Source organism: Balaenoptera physalus (assembly GCF_965194825.1).
Source record: "Balaenoptera physalus genome assembly, chromosome: 11".
In the NCBI taxonomy this organism is placed as follows: Eukaryota; Metazoa; Chordata; class Mammalia; order Artiodactyla; family Balaenopteridae; genus Balaenoptera; species Balaenoptera physalus.
In genome coordinates this window covers 1,424,115-1,437,103 of record NC_138896.1, presented here as the reverse complement: position 1 = coordinate 1,437,103, position 12,989 = coordinate 1,424,115, and the positions used below count along the sequence as shown (strand labels likewise).

The window sequence follows — 12,989 nt, the reverse complement described above, 5'->3', positions numbered from 1 at the left end:
AGCTATCAACATAACAGGCTCTGGGAATTCTGTTTAAAACGAATGATACAGACATGGCTGAAAGGTTTCCCCGGGCTCAGACCTGACGTGTTTGTGGAACAGGTTCCCTGCCTTTTAAAAACCTTGTCTCTGTGGCCTTGTGGAAAGTGCCCAGGGCTTCAAGTTGGGAGTCTTGGATCCTATTCTGGCTTTGCCAGCAGGTAGCTATGGGTCCTAAGATCTCTGAAGTACAGTCTTCCAAACCACTGGTTCCTAAATCTCATTGCACATCTAAAGGTAATGCTCCCCACCCCTCAAGTTGCTACTTTCATGGGTCTAGTGTAGGACGTGGGAGGCGTATACACATGAAGCCACCTAAGGAGAGCACTTTTTCCCAGCGGAGAGGTGGGCCGGCCGCTTCTCACTAATGGTTTCATTGCCTGAGTGTCAGCAGATACAGAGTGGAGAGCCTTCAGCATATTTGAACGTCCACGTGGGGAATTAGTCTGGGAACAGAAGACCCAAAATGTGTTCTCAAGTGTGACAGGGTCCATCAAGAAGCGGAACTAGATACAAACTTATTCATTAAATTAGAAAATAATACCCATTTCTTTGGATTGTTATAAAGGTTAAATGAAATACTAAATATAAGATAAGACTAGTAAGCCAACACTTCTGGGGCTTCCCTGGTGGCACAGTGGTTAAGAATCCGCCTGCCAATGCAGGGGACACAGGTTCGAGCCCTGGTCCGGGAAGATCCCACATGCCACGGAGCAACTAAGCCCGTGCGCCACAACTACTGAGCCTGCGCTCTAGAGCCCGTGAGCCACAACTACTGAGCCCGCATGCCGCAACTACTGAAGCCCACGCCCCTAGAGCCCGTGCTCTGCAACAAGAGAAGCCACCGCAATGAGAAGCCCGCGCACCGCAACGAAGAGTAGCCCCCGCTCGCCGCAACTAGAGAAGCCCGCACGTGGCAACGAAGACCCGACACAGACAAAAACAAATTAAATAAATAAATTTTTAAAAAATTAAAAAAAAAATAGTAAGCCAGCACTTTCACCTCGCTTCCTGTTTTCATTTTTATAAACTCAGTTACCAATCCAGCAACTTGTTTTTCTGGTGAAGCAGATGAGATAGAAAGCAGGAGCTGACACACAAACCAGAAAATGAGTGGCCTGTGAGGGTGTCTGCCAAGCTAAGCTGAGCGCCGTGGACAGAGAGACTCGGTGTGTCTGCCTTGGAGCACATCCCGAGACCATTTTGGGAGCAGGAGGACTTTGGCAGGGTTCATGGGAAGAGCAGGAAACACTAGTTGGTCTAAGACTTATTCAAGATCTAAAATATTTTAGCCTTTTTTCTAATATCATGACCTACAGATGTACCTTGAGGAAAAAGTAAGCTAAGTTTCTTAATTTTTAGTCCAGTGTCTGTAAGATATGCTTCTCTTTTTGTCCATCAGTGTAGAATATGAGCGTGTCGTTCACTTATCCACAAGCTCAGAAGTGAACTGTTAGTTACAGAGCTCTTGTCAGGAGTAGATGAGCTGAGCATTGTTTGACAGATGTGGCCGGGAGGAGCGTTTTTGAGTCCATCCCATAACATATCGACCCCACAAGCGTTGAAGAAGGACCGTGTCATAAGCAAGTGTGAGAAGTATGGGTGTAAATAGTTACAAAGCAAACTGTACTTTAATTTTTAATGAAGAATGAATAGAAAAAGCAATAAGAATCTTCTGTATTCAGTAAAAATGATGTTGACAATAGTCTTCCTCTGAGATTTAGTGCCAGGAAAATGTTTCTGCCTGATGAAGAGCTGATTTACATCCTCTTAATCAAACAATGAGGAAGGATGATGTGGTTTCTATTTAGTTATTACCTTTTATTTCTAAAGCATTTTTAAATGTAAATAGGGTGTGAATTCCAAATGTTGGAGTTTGTATTTCAGAAGTAAATGGGGTAGAAATTATAATTTTTAAAATATTCTGAAATTAAACAAAATAATAAAATGAAGCCACAGTATACTTTCTTTACCAAACATGGTAAGAAGCATTTAAGTTTTGATATTTCATTTACAGATGAACCAGAAAAGATTTTTGTAACCAGGTACACAAGAAATGAGAATATACCCATTTGCACAGCTGAATTAACTGCTTTCCTGAGAATCCTACAGTTATTTGAACAATTTTTTCCTCTAAAATGTCATCAACTTAACTTTGAAGACCTAGAGGATGTTTTCAACAGTGCAGATGGCTTTAAACTTCAAACACCAAGAAATGAAAAGTTTAGGTCCTTTTATGAGAAAACCGAGTAAATTTGAGAACATAATGAGTAAACAGAGTACTAAGCTATATAATCTCACATTCAAGAGAATGTGAATGAAAAGATGAGAAGTAGCAAGAGGACATTAATTAACCTAAAGGGTAAATTTCTCATAGAATTTTTCATTATAAATAACCAGGAAGATAATGTTCTCTGGAGGTGCATATGCTTAGAATTGTAAAAGAATATCATTTTTTTTTTTAAATTAGGGGAAAGCTCATGGTGCATTATATAATGGTGTCATTTGCTTTTGGTCTGGTGTTCCTTCAGTGAGCTGCATGCTTTTTATTTGCCACAAAAAATAAAAAGAAACCTTGAGGGTGTGGTTTCCTGGGATGAGTGCTCCGACGAGGGAATCAGAGACACCGAATTTCATACCTTGAAGCTGTCGAAGGATGAGGCTTTCACACAGTGATTCCACCCCATCAAAACTTGCTCACATCAGTCTAGGTGTTTTTAAAGTAATTCGTTATTTTCTATTATATTTTAAAGAGTACAAAGACTACTCTATATGAAACTCTGTTTTTGGTCACTTTGTATCTACCTCTAGGAAAAATTATAAGACAAGAAATTACATTACAGCAGATTGGTGTTCTCCTCTTACTTAGAGCTTACACTAAGTATATTACTCAAAACACTTCTACATTTGAGGGCAAAATATTTGCAATATGCCTTGGAAATTGCTCCCCTAACTGCTTTGAACACTGTGATTGAAAACTTTATGCACTTTGGATTCATGTAAATGAATTTAAAGGTCAAATTGATGTAAAGTAATTTTGTGATGATTGATTTATTTGGGGGGAAAGTTAAATACTTTGCTAGCTTTTTGGTTACAGAATGGAAAAGGTGGTGAAAAATTATTGTTGGGCAGACTTAGTAGAATGATGTTGAAAAGTGTGTTTTTAGTTAATATAGAGAATATACATAAGACAGAACAAAAACAATATGTAAAATATTCATTTTTAGGTTTACCTATTAATAGATAAAAACCTATTTTGAGGCAGTTGTTAAAAACGAACTGCTGTGAACAAAGATTCAGAACCCAGTTCTTCTCCTTCACCCCGAAACCAAAAGATTGGATGATTTCTGCATTTCTGCCGGTGCAACTGGGCGAGGGTGCTGGGGAGGGGGGGTGGTGTCCAGGCAAAGCTGTCCTAGCGGCAGCTGGACGTGCTTTTCTGGAGCTCAGAAGGTCGAGTTAGAGATGAGGATTTAGAGGTGATTAGTGTTTCAGTCTGATGGAGTGAGTTCTGTGGGGATTAAAGCTGGTCTTTGGAAACGCTGAGAGTCAAGGGTGTCCTGGGTGACAAGGGCCTGGTGAAGAGTGATGAGAGAAGTAGAAGAATTAGGAGTTGACAGTGTTTGGAAACCAAGGAAAGGAGTGTATTTTAAGGCACACGGAACAGTGTCATTGAGGGATGTGCATTCCAAAGGCTTGCTCAGTGGTAGGGATCCCGTGAGATTGGAAGCCGTATGTGGGCCGATCGGTCTGTCTCTGTGATTTTTTCCATGAGTTTGAACACTCTGGGTTTGGAATGGAGAAGACAGATGGTTGGGTTTTAAATGCATTAATGGAAGATCAAGAAGGTGAGGCGTTGGTCCTGATAGACTGAGTTGAGGAATGGGCTGTGGGATTGAGGCTTCCTCAGTCTCCCCGCATTTTCTGATGGGCAATAAGCTGACAGAAATGAAAACTGTTACACTTGAGTTCACATGTTAAGATGCCAGCTGATTTAGAGTGTGAACCCCGTGTCTGTCCACTCCAAGCCACGTGATTCCTTTCCAGAGTTGAAATCATAGAGGGCAGTTGTTTTCTCTGGGGTAAATTATCCCTGGAGGACTGACAGTTTTCTTGCTCTGAAGGTGGACCATACGGTTGAACCTCCGGAATCCTGGTGATACTTAACATCTTGCACACGGCCTTGTGTTCTGAGGTAATTTAAAACCTTATTAATCCAGGCCCCATTGAGTCAGGATTTGAGCAATTCCAGACACAGCCTTATTAAAACGCACCGTAACAGTCTCTGAAAAAAGGTTCCACTAAGCAAACTAATAGTGCAAACAAGATTTTAGCAAGAATGTTCAAACTACTTAAAGCAGGACTTTGTTTATAAGTACCCGTAAGTACTTCTTAAGTCCTTTAGAGGCTCTCACTTATAAACTATCTATACTCATTTCAAATCACCCTTATCTAGTGATTTTAAATCTATGGATTGATACTGGGTAAGATTTTATTAGTTTAATTCTAGTTGCTGTGTTTTATAGACAGTTTTGAGCAGCTAATGTCAAACATTAGCTCAAATAATTTTCTAAAGAGCAGTATTAAATCCAAACACCAGAAACCCATTTAAAACTTGCTGAAAATCACGGTCTGTCTTTGTATTCCTTGGTATTTTATCCCACAGCCCTTATTTCCATTAGTCCTAACCTCTCCCCGTACAATTGTAAGAAATGTAAGTGGATGGAGTGTTCAGGAGTTCTTTTCCTGCATCCTGACTCACGGTACCAGAAGTCTAGAGCTTCAGTAGCAGCTGTGAGGCCCAGTGATAGTTCAGAAAGCCTCAGTCAATGACAATATCCGACCAACCCCAGAGGGTGGGGTCTTTGTATCAAGTCGTCTGTGTCTAGCAGCTCATAGGCTGTCAGAACTCCCCAGCATATCTTTTTCATTTGGAAGAACTTAAGATGAAAAAAAACTTTAATTTTTAAAATCAGTTAATATTATAGTAAATTGCTAAATGACAAGTCTTGAGTTGTTCTGAAGTTGTAACAAAGGGAGGATGAAAAGTGGCTTCTCCATGGCCTCCCTTGCTCCTGCTTCCTGCTGAGCCCTGTACCCAGAAAAAGTGCTTTGAGAATTTTGCTGCTTTAAATGTACTTCTGCCCCTTTTGGCAGTAGGTGTGGTACGACTAATAAATCCTTTTTAAATTGTTGTTCTCTAAAGGTTGCCCTGTAGCCTTTTGGCATCGTTCTCTAAAAAGGGCTAATAAATAGTTTAAAATGTAGAGATATACACCCAGGTGAATTTTTATTTCAGTGACTTCTGAATGCTTTGCGCTCTTTAGAGAAGGGCCTTTTTGTCCCAAGCTGACTTGTAACCATAGGGGATTTAATTTCATGGTATATAGTACAGGGCATCCCGTGAATGTATCATCAGGTCTTAATTTCACATGTGCTATAGATGTCTCATTGTCAAAATGTAAATACCTACATTAGATCTTTACCAGAAATTTAGGGCAAAATAATCTTGGGCAAACATAGCATTGGAAAGGGAGTCATAGTAAACAGGATTTGGGTGCAGTTGCAGCTTAAAATAATGGCTCTGGCCCGAATCCGGGGCTGTGTTTTCTCTTACCTTTGCAAGGTGTCAGTTTAGTCCTGAGATGATTTTATCCCTTCGTATTGCAAGGCAGGTTTCAAAATTCAAGAACGTGCTAAATGCTATTGTATTCCAATTTGACTGTACTATTATAATTGAGGAAAATGTTAGTTCCTGTTGTAGCTCCTCATTCCTGGCCGGTCTTACTCTAAGAAGTGCCCTTGGAATTTGCTGCTGTTGCCACTTGGAAATTTTTGTTTTACTTTTTGTTGCAGATTCTTTGGAGAACAGGCGGGGTATAAATGACAAGTGCATTCTAAATTTATGGCTTGGTGAGCAGAATGCTTGCTGGTCATTTAGCTTGACAATGCTTGGACTCTCTGGAATTTTAAGTAAAGTATTTTATTTATATTTTCCCAATTTGCAGAATTGAAATAATATGTGTTCTCTCCTTACCTCAAAGAGCTGTAAGGGATATTAATAAGATAATACCTAAAACCTCTGTGGGGTCCTGATGCAGCCACAGAAATAAATGGTATCATCATCACCATCTGAGAGCAACAACATTAGCATCGTGGCTTTCTCTTTGCAGAGATGAATTATGGCTAAGCGGTCAGTCATCCCATGGATGGGCTCTGATTTTCATTCTGATACTCCTTTACAAGTATGTTAGCTTAGGAAGCATGCACTTTATTATCAAACTATTGTAGAAGATGGTCTTATGTTGGCCAAGATTCTACATATTCAGACAGAGACCCTGCATGTTAGATGTATTCTTATTTTTTTCATGACTTTTTTTAGTTAGAAAGCATGTTCCAAAAAAATTCCATCTTTTCAAAATAACCTGCACATCAAGAGCTTTTCCATAACCAGGGAAGATTAATAGATTTTTCTGGCATTATTTCAAAATATCATCTACTCTGTGAAGACAGGAATACTCCATTGAGTTTGGATTCCTTTTTAGGGACAGTGCTTTGAAGGTGCCAGGCACTCACCACGTAGCTGTTGAATCCAGGTGCGTTCTTTACGTGTCATACTTGGGATTTCTGCTAGAGCATTTAAAAATTTTCCTCGTGTAGACATTGGGGTCATAAGTCTCTTATGTCTGTTTCTGAGGTTCTTTGAACCTATTATGAAACAGAGCTGTATGGCTTCAAACTGTCTTCAACATTTAAGTCCCTCATCTTAGTAGAGGGTAGGATTTCATAACAAGATATTTTCAGTTTAAGGAATAAATAATAGTGACATTGAAAGAACTGTTAATCTTCAGATTAATGCTTTTTCATTTTATTCAGCATTAGCTCCAAAAGAACCCTCTGAGGTGAAAGAAAGAAAGATTATGAAAAACATTGAAGTGGGAACAACTTTTTGACAGTATGTTTCCATTTAAAATTCAATCTCTAAATATATCCCTCATCCATCCTGCCTTATCTCCATGATGTTTGTCACCAACTGATACCTAACTTTTGTTTATAGTTTATAAATCCAGTTTTCCCTTTAAGATTATTTTTTAGACAGACTTTTAAAAACAAATTTTAAACAGAAGATGGGTTATATAGCACCTAGGCACTCCTTGGAAAACCATTTGAGAATACAGTTTGACCAAAAAATTGATGAATCAAAAAAGAATATTGGAATGGTGAAACCATAGTAAAATAAGTTGGTGGTAAAGAATGAATCAATTTAACTATAAAACTAAGGCTACTACATTTAGGTCTTTGATCCATTTTGACTTGTTTTGTATGTGGTGTGAGATAAGGGTCCGACTTCATTCTTGTGCATGTGGTTATCTAGTTGTCTCAGCATCATTTGTTGAAAAGACTGTTCTTTCCCCTTTGAACGGTCTTGGCATCCCTGTTGAAAGTTAGTTGAACATAGACCCCTGCATTTATTTCTGGACTCTAGATTTCATTCCATTTATTTATATGTCTATCCTTATGCCAATACAGCATTTTCTTGATTACTGTTGCTTGTAAATTTAGAATTTGGGGAGTGTGAATCCTCCAACTTTGTTCTTTTTCAAGATTGTTTTAACTTTTCTCGATCCTTTGTAACTTCATATAAATTTTAGAATCAGCTTATCAATTTCAAATACCTAAATGTAAAAGTGAAAACTATAAAACTCTTAGAAGAAAACATAGGAGTAAACCTTCATAACCTTGAATTTGTCAATGGATATTTAGGTCTGACACCAAAAGCACAAGTAGCGAAAGAAAAAATAGATAAATTGGACTTCATCAGAATTAAAAATTTTGTGCTTCAAAGGATGCCTTCAAGAAAGTGAACAGAAACTCACATAATTGGAGGAAATATTTGCAGATCATGTATCTGATATGGAATATATATCTAGAAAATATAAAAACTCTTAGAACTCAATAATAAAAACACAGATAACCCAATTAAAAAATGGGCAAAGGATCTGAATAGATATTTCTCCAAAAAAGATACACAAATGGCCAATAAGCACATGAGAAGACGCTCCGCATCATTAGTCATCAGGGAAATGAAAATCAAAACCACAGTGAGATAACACTGTATGCGCGTTAGGATGTCTGCAATCCAGAAGCCCGATAACGATGAGTGTTGGTGCAGAAGTTGGAAGCTGGAGCCCTCATACAGCACAGATGGGACGTAAAATGGTGTGGCCACGTTGGAAAGAGTCTGCAACTCCTCCAGTGGGTAAGCCTACCGTTACCATACCCTCCAGCAGTTCCACTCCTACGTGTCAACGCAAGAGAAATGAAAACATATGTCCACACAAAACCTTGTGCAAGAATGTTGATAGCAGCATCAGTTACAGTTGCCAAAAGGTGGAATCAATCCAAATATTTCCAGCTGGTGAATGGATAAACAAAATGTGATATACGCATACAGTGGAATGTTATTTGGCCATAAGATGGGATGATGAAGTACTGACAGTTCTGTAACGTGGATGAACCTTGTAAACATTACGCTAAGTAAAGGAAGCAAATCACAAAAGACCACATTTACATGAAATATCCAAAATAGACAACAGTGAGGTAAAATGGATTAGTGGTTGTTTAAGGTGGGGAGAGTGGTTTTAGGGAGGGGACTGATAGTGGGTACGGTTTCTTTTGAGATCGCTAAAATGTTCTAAAATTGACGGTGGCAATAGTCGCCCATATCTGAGAATATACTAAAAGTCATGGAATCATACATTTAGAATGCAGAATTGTGAATTATATCTCAAATTATGAATGCGGATTTTATTTTAATAAAGCTGCTGGTTTAAAAAAAAGTAAGTCTGACCAGCTGTGTGAATTATGGCTACAGAACAGAATGTCAGTGTAAACTATGTCACGTGGTAGTGTTATCTAGCAAAATTGGGAGGGGCGACCTTCTTCTGTGACCGCGCTGGCCCCTGCCGCGTGCACCTGGTTTCCATCAGGCCCCTCCGTGTTCACTCGTCTACGTTAACTTCTCCTCTGCGACCGCGACTCGCCAAAGCCTTGGTGCTTCTGTCCCCTCCAGGCGAAGCGTTCTTTCCCCAGATCTTCGTGTGGCCCGTTTTCTCATGGCTTTGAGGTCTCCGTTCCAGGGATGCCACCTTGCAGGCCTCCCTGGCCACTGTGTCCTCCTGGCCTTGCAGGGTCAGGGTTGTGCTGTGCAGGGCACAGTCTCGGAGCCACAGCGCCTGAGCTTGACCCCCGGCTCTGCTGTTCGTCAGCGTGCTGGGACGTGGGGCAAATAGCTCAGCCTGTCTGTGCCAGTTGCCTTGTATGTACCTTAGGGCTGTAACTGCCACCTTCATAGAGTCTTCACAGGGAGCAGCTGAGTTCACACAGCAAAGCTTCTAGAATGATGCCTGGCAGTGGTCAGCGTGCTGTTCTGTGAAGCTTCGTCTGTTACTGTGACCACCCGACACACTGAATGTGCTCTGTCCACCCCCTCACCTGAATCTAAGCTCCACGAGGGCCAGGGCTTCATACGTTCCGTTCACGGCAGGGTCCCCACGCCTGGAGCAGCGACGCAACAGAGGAGACTCAGGATAAAACCCGTTAAACACATGGATTTTGTTTCATCGCCTTATCGTTGAACTCTTACTTCATTGAATTCACGTTCTTAGTATGAAACATTGTTGAAGAAAAAATGAATTCCAACCCTTGTTACAATGGTAGGGAACACTATTCAAGACCAGCAATGGGAAATTGCAATTGGAGAGAAGCTCCAAGTCCAAGAAGGACAGTGGGAAGTAGAGTCAAGGAGCAGAGGGGTCAGTGGATGGAAAATTACCCAGAGGAACCGTCAAGCGGAGGGGGGTTCTTACTGAAGGCAGGCCAGGTGATTCCTCCCTCCTTTTCTGTTTCTGGTACTTTCCGACCGAACGACTTTGTCGAACATCAGCTCTACCTCTCCTATGTGTAATTTCACTGTTCTGGATTTCTGGGTTCCACAAAAGCACGTGGTGGGGTGCAATTTAAGTTTGAATCCTGGCACGCCAGCTTATTGATGCTGCGATCTCGGGGTGAGTCCTTCAATTCTCTGACCCGCGGGAGCCGCCTGGATGAAAGGTGCTGTGGACTTGACTGTTGTGCTGGGTCAGCGAGAGGTGTGTGTGGTCCCAGCAGGTACCGGGCTCTCACCTGCTGCTCTGTGTTAGGAGCTGATGACTGCAGCCCCGGCTTTGAGCTGTAGCTCCTTATACAGCTGTTCCTGTGATGGGAGTTATGACTAATACAGACTGGAGAGGAGACGCTGCTTTAAGGGAGAAAAAGACTGACAGTCTTCTGGTGTGTGGGCCATAAAAGGGGCCTGTAGTGATGGTCATGGGCATACGCAGGCGCGGTGGCAGGAAATAGGTGGAAAAGTCAAGTCGGAGACTGAGGGCGGACAGCTTTGAGAAGTTCCTTGAAGTGCATTCAGCAGCTCTGGGGAGCCTTTGAGGGATCTTGAGTGAGTGAGGCTGGGGGCAAGCAGAGATGAGGGGCAGGTGGACCTCAGAGAGAGACACACATTATAGGATTCAATAACAGGTTTAAACGCTTACAAATACATTGTCCTGCTCATAAAATATCTATACCAAAATATTAAATTGTTAATGCCATCGGAAAGCATTTCATTTCCGTGTGTATATACAAAAAGCACCACGGGTTTTCCCTCCTAACCCTGTTGTGTCCTTTCACTAGAACCCTGTGCCTTCACGGTGGCCTGGCGGGGCTTTAAGACGAGTGACACGCGTGCTCCTGGCGCTGCTGGCTCAGCAGGCGTCTCTGCTCCCGCCCCACGGCCACGGTTCCTGGAGGCCTGGGGAGTCCTCTGTTGCTGTGCAAGCAGAGGCAGAGCCGGGCACTGCCCCTTCCGGGAGTCCCCTGGTCCCCCCTCTCTGCGCCCGTTCCCCGTGCACCTAGGGAGTCCCGTGCGCCCAGCACAGACCTCTGCACCTCCCCTCTGCTAGGAAAGACCCGCCCCGCTGCTCCTGACCGCTCCTGACCACTCCTGACCGCTCCTGACCGCTCCTGACCGCCGGGCTGTTTCATCTGGTCCCCGCCAGCCTCCCAAGCCCCCCGCCTCTCATCCACCCCAGGGCGCTGCGCTCTCCATCTGCCCAGTGACACCCTGTGTCCTGTCCTGATCGCCTGCCTCTCCCACTTCTCCACTCCCTCCTCCCTCTCTCCCTCCCTCCCCAGCTCCCTTCATTTATTTATTTTTGACTACTTCATCTTTCAAATTCTCAGACATATAGAAATCCCCCAAATATGATTGTATTGTCTAATTCTGTTGCATTCCTAATTATTTTCACTTTATATATTTGGAAACTAGTATGTTGCTTTGTGTTGACAATGTTTTCTCTTTTTATAGCCTACTTTTAAAAACCGTATAAAATATCCTTCTCCTGATTCATGCTATTTTCTGGAATTACACTTTATTTGATGTTAGTATTACCACTTTTACTTTATTTTTGTTAGCATTTATTTATCCCTAGTTTTCAATCTTTCTGCTTCATGTTTTGAGTAGGTGTCTTGAAAATAGTATCTAATTTTTTTTAAATGCTCAAAGAACTTTTGAGTATCAATAGGAAGATTCAAGGCATTCACGTCTATTTTGATTATTGATTTATTTGTCGTAATTTGTCCTAATCCCTGCCATTGTATTGTATGTTTTCGGTTTTTTTTTTTTTAAACTTGTTATGCTTTCTCTTTCTTTTCTTCTGTTTCTGATGTGTCTTATTTATTTAATTTTATTTCAGCCATAGTCCACCCCCAGCTGTTTTGGAGTTCTGCATTCCAACTATACTCGGCTGGTTGTTTCTCATAAGAATATTTGAAACTATGAATTCCAAGAATTTAATAGTATCTGCATCTCACTGCATCCTTGCCAAGGATAAAAGGAAATCTTGTGCATGCTTTTTGCTTATCTCCTCTTTCCTACTTGAATCCTAGGTTTTTAGAAGTAATCTATATTTTAAATACTAGGTCAGATTCTTCTACTATATCTTTTTTTATTTTACTGTCTTTCTGAACAATTACAGTTAATTCCACAACTGCATTATTAAACAGGGTTTGGGCTAATTAAGATTTATTATCTTCATAGTTTGCTGCCCATTGCTTGAATTATTTACTATGATTATTTTTGAAGTACTTCCTCAAATAATATTTTACCCGAGAAGAATGCGTTGGGGTGCTTTCCAAGTCTTTTCATTAAAAAAAATGGTTTTCTTTTGTCTTCACATTTAATATTACATCTTGTTTCAGCTCTGGGGTCATAATCCTTTCCCTCGGGTTTGTACCCTTATTGCTCTGCTGCAGTTAGCATTTAGAATTGCCTTTCCCTCCCCGCCCCCCTTGGATTTTCTCCTTCCCTTCCCTCCCTTACTCTTACTGGGGGGCTCGTGGCGACTTTCTCTTTGTTTTCACGTTCAGGAGCCCCCCGGGGTCTGGGTGTCTGCGGTCGGCGCTCAGGGCCTTGATCCTCAGGGACGTCTCCACGGGCCTGACTCTTGCTCTTTCCGTCTCAGCCCCGTGACTGCAGGAGCCCCGGCCGTCACGGTCACGCTTCTCCTGTGCTCTCATCATCTTTCCGTACGTTCGGGAGGAGTACTGAGTCGGTGTTCGAATCAGCAATTTGGTTTTCTCTCCACTGAGCATCTTAGCTGAGCAGCTGTGTTTTTAATTTCCTGTGCTCTTTCTTGGTCCTTAGTTGTTCTCTATTTTTTCATAGAGATCTTCTCCTGCTTCTGAGGTGGCGCATCCTCAGATCTCCCTGAACGTACCGATGAAGGGCCTTTCCCTGGCCTCGCCCAGCTTGCTCCCCTCCCTCCGGGTTTGGATTCTGACCCTCCTGCCGTGTCTGTGACGCTCCATCACCCGTTCTTTTTATGGAGGCAGGTGTGACCCAATCAGCGCTGGTG

The 12,989-nt window shown here is 41.9% G+C and overlaps 1 protein-coding gene and 1 long non-coding RNA gene across 5 annotated transcripts in view; one reads left to right on the top strand and one right to left on the bottom strand.

The window, feature by feature from the left end:
- LOC309638678 overlaps window positions 1–11,025 on the bottom strand; it is a 44,323-nt gene extending 33,298 nt beyond the window's left edge. Inside the window, exon 1 of the long non-coding RNA XR_014251239.1 lies at window positions 5,657–11,025. This is a non-coding gene — a long non-coding RNA (uncharacterized lncRNA). The remainder of the gene's footprint in view (window positions 1–5,656) is intronic.
- Window positions 1–12,989, top strand: part of GMDS (GDP-mannose 4,6-dehydratase) — a 484,495-nt gene that overhangs the window by 177,158 nt on the left and 294,348 nt on the right. The gene's annotated exons all lie outside the window — the stretch shown is intronic.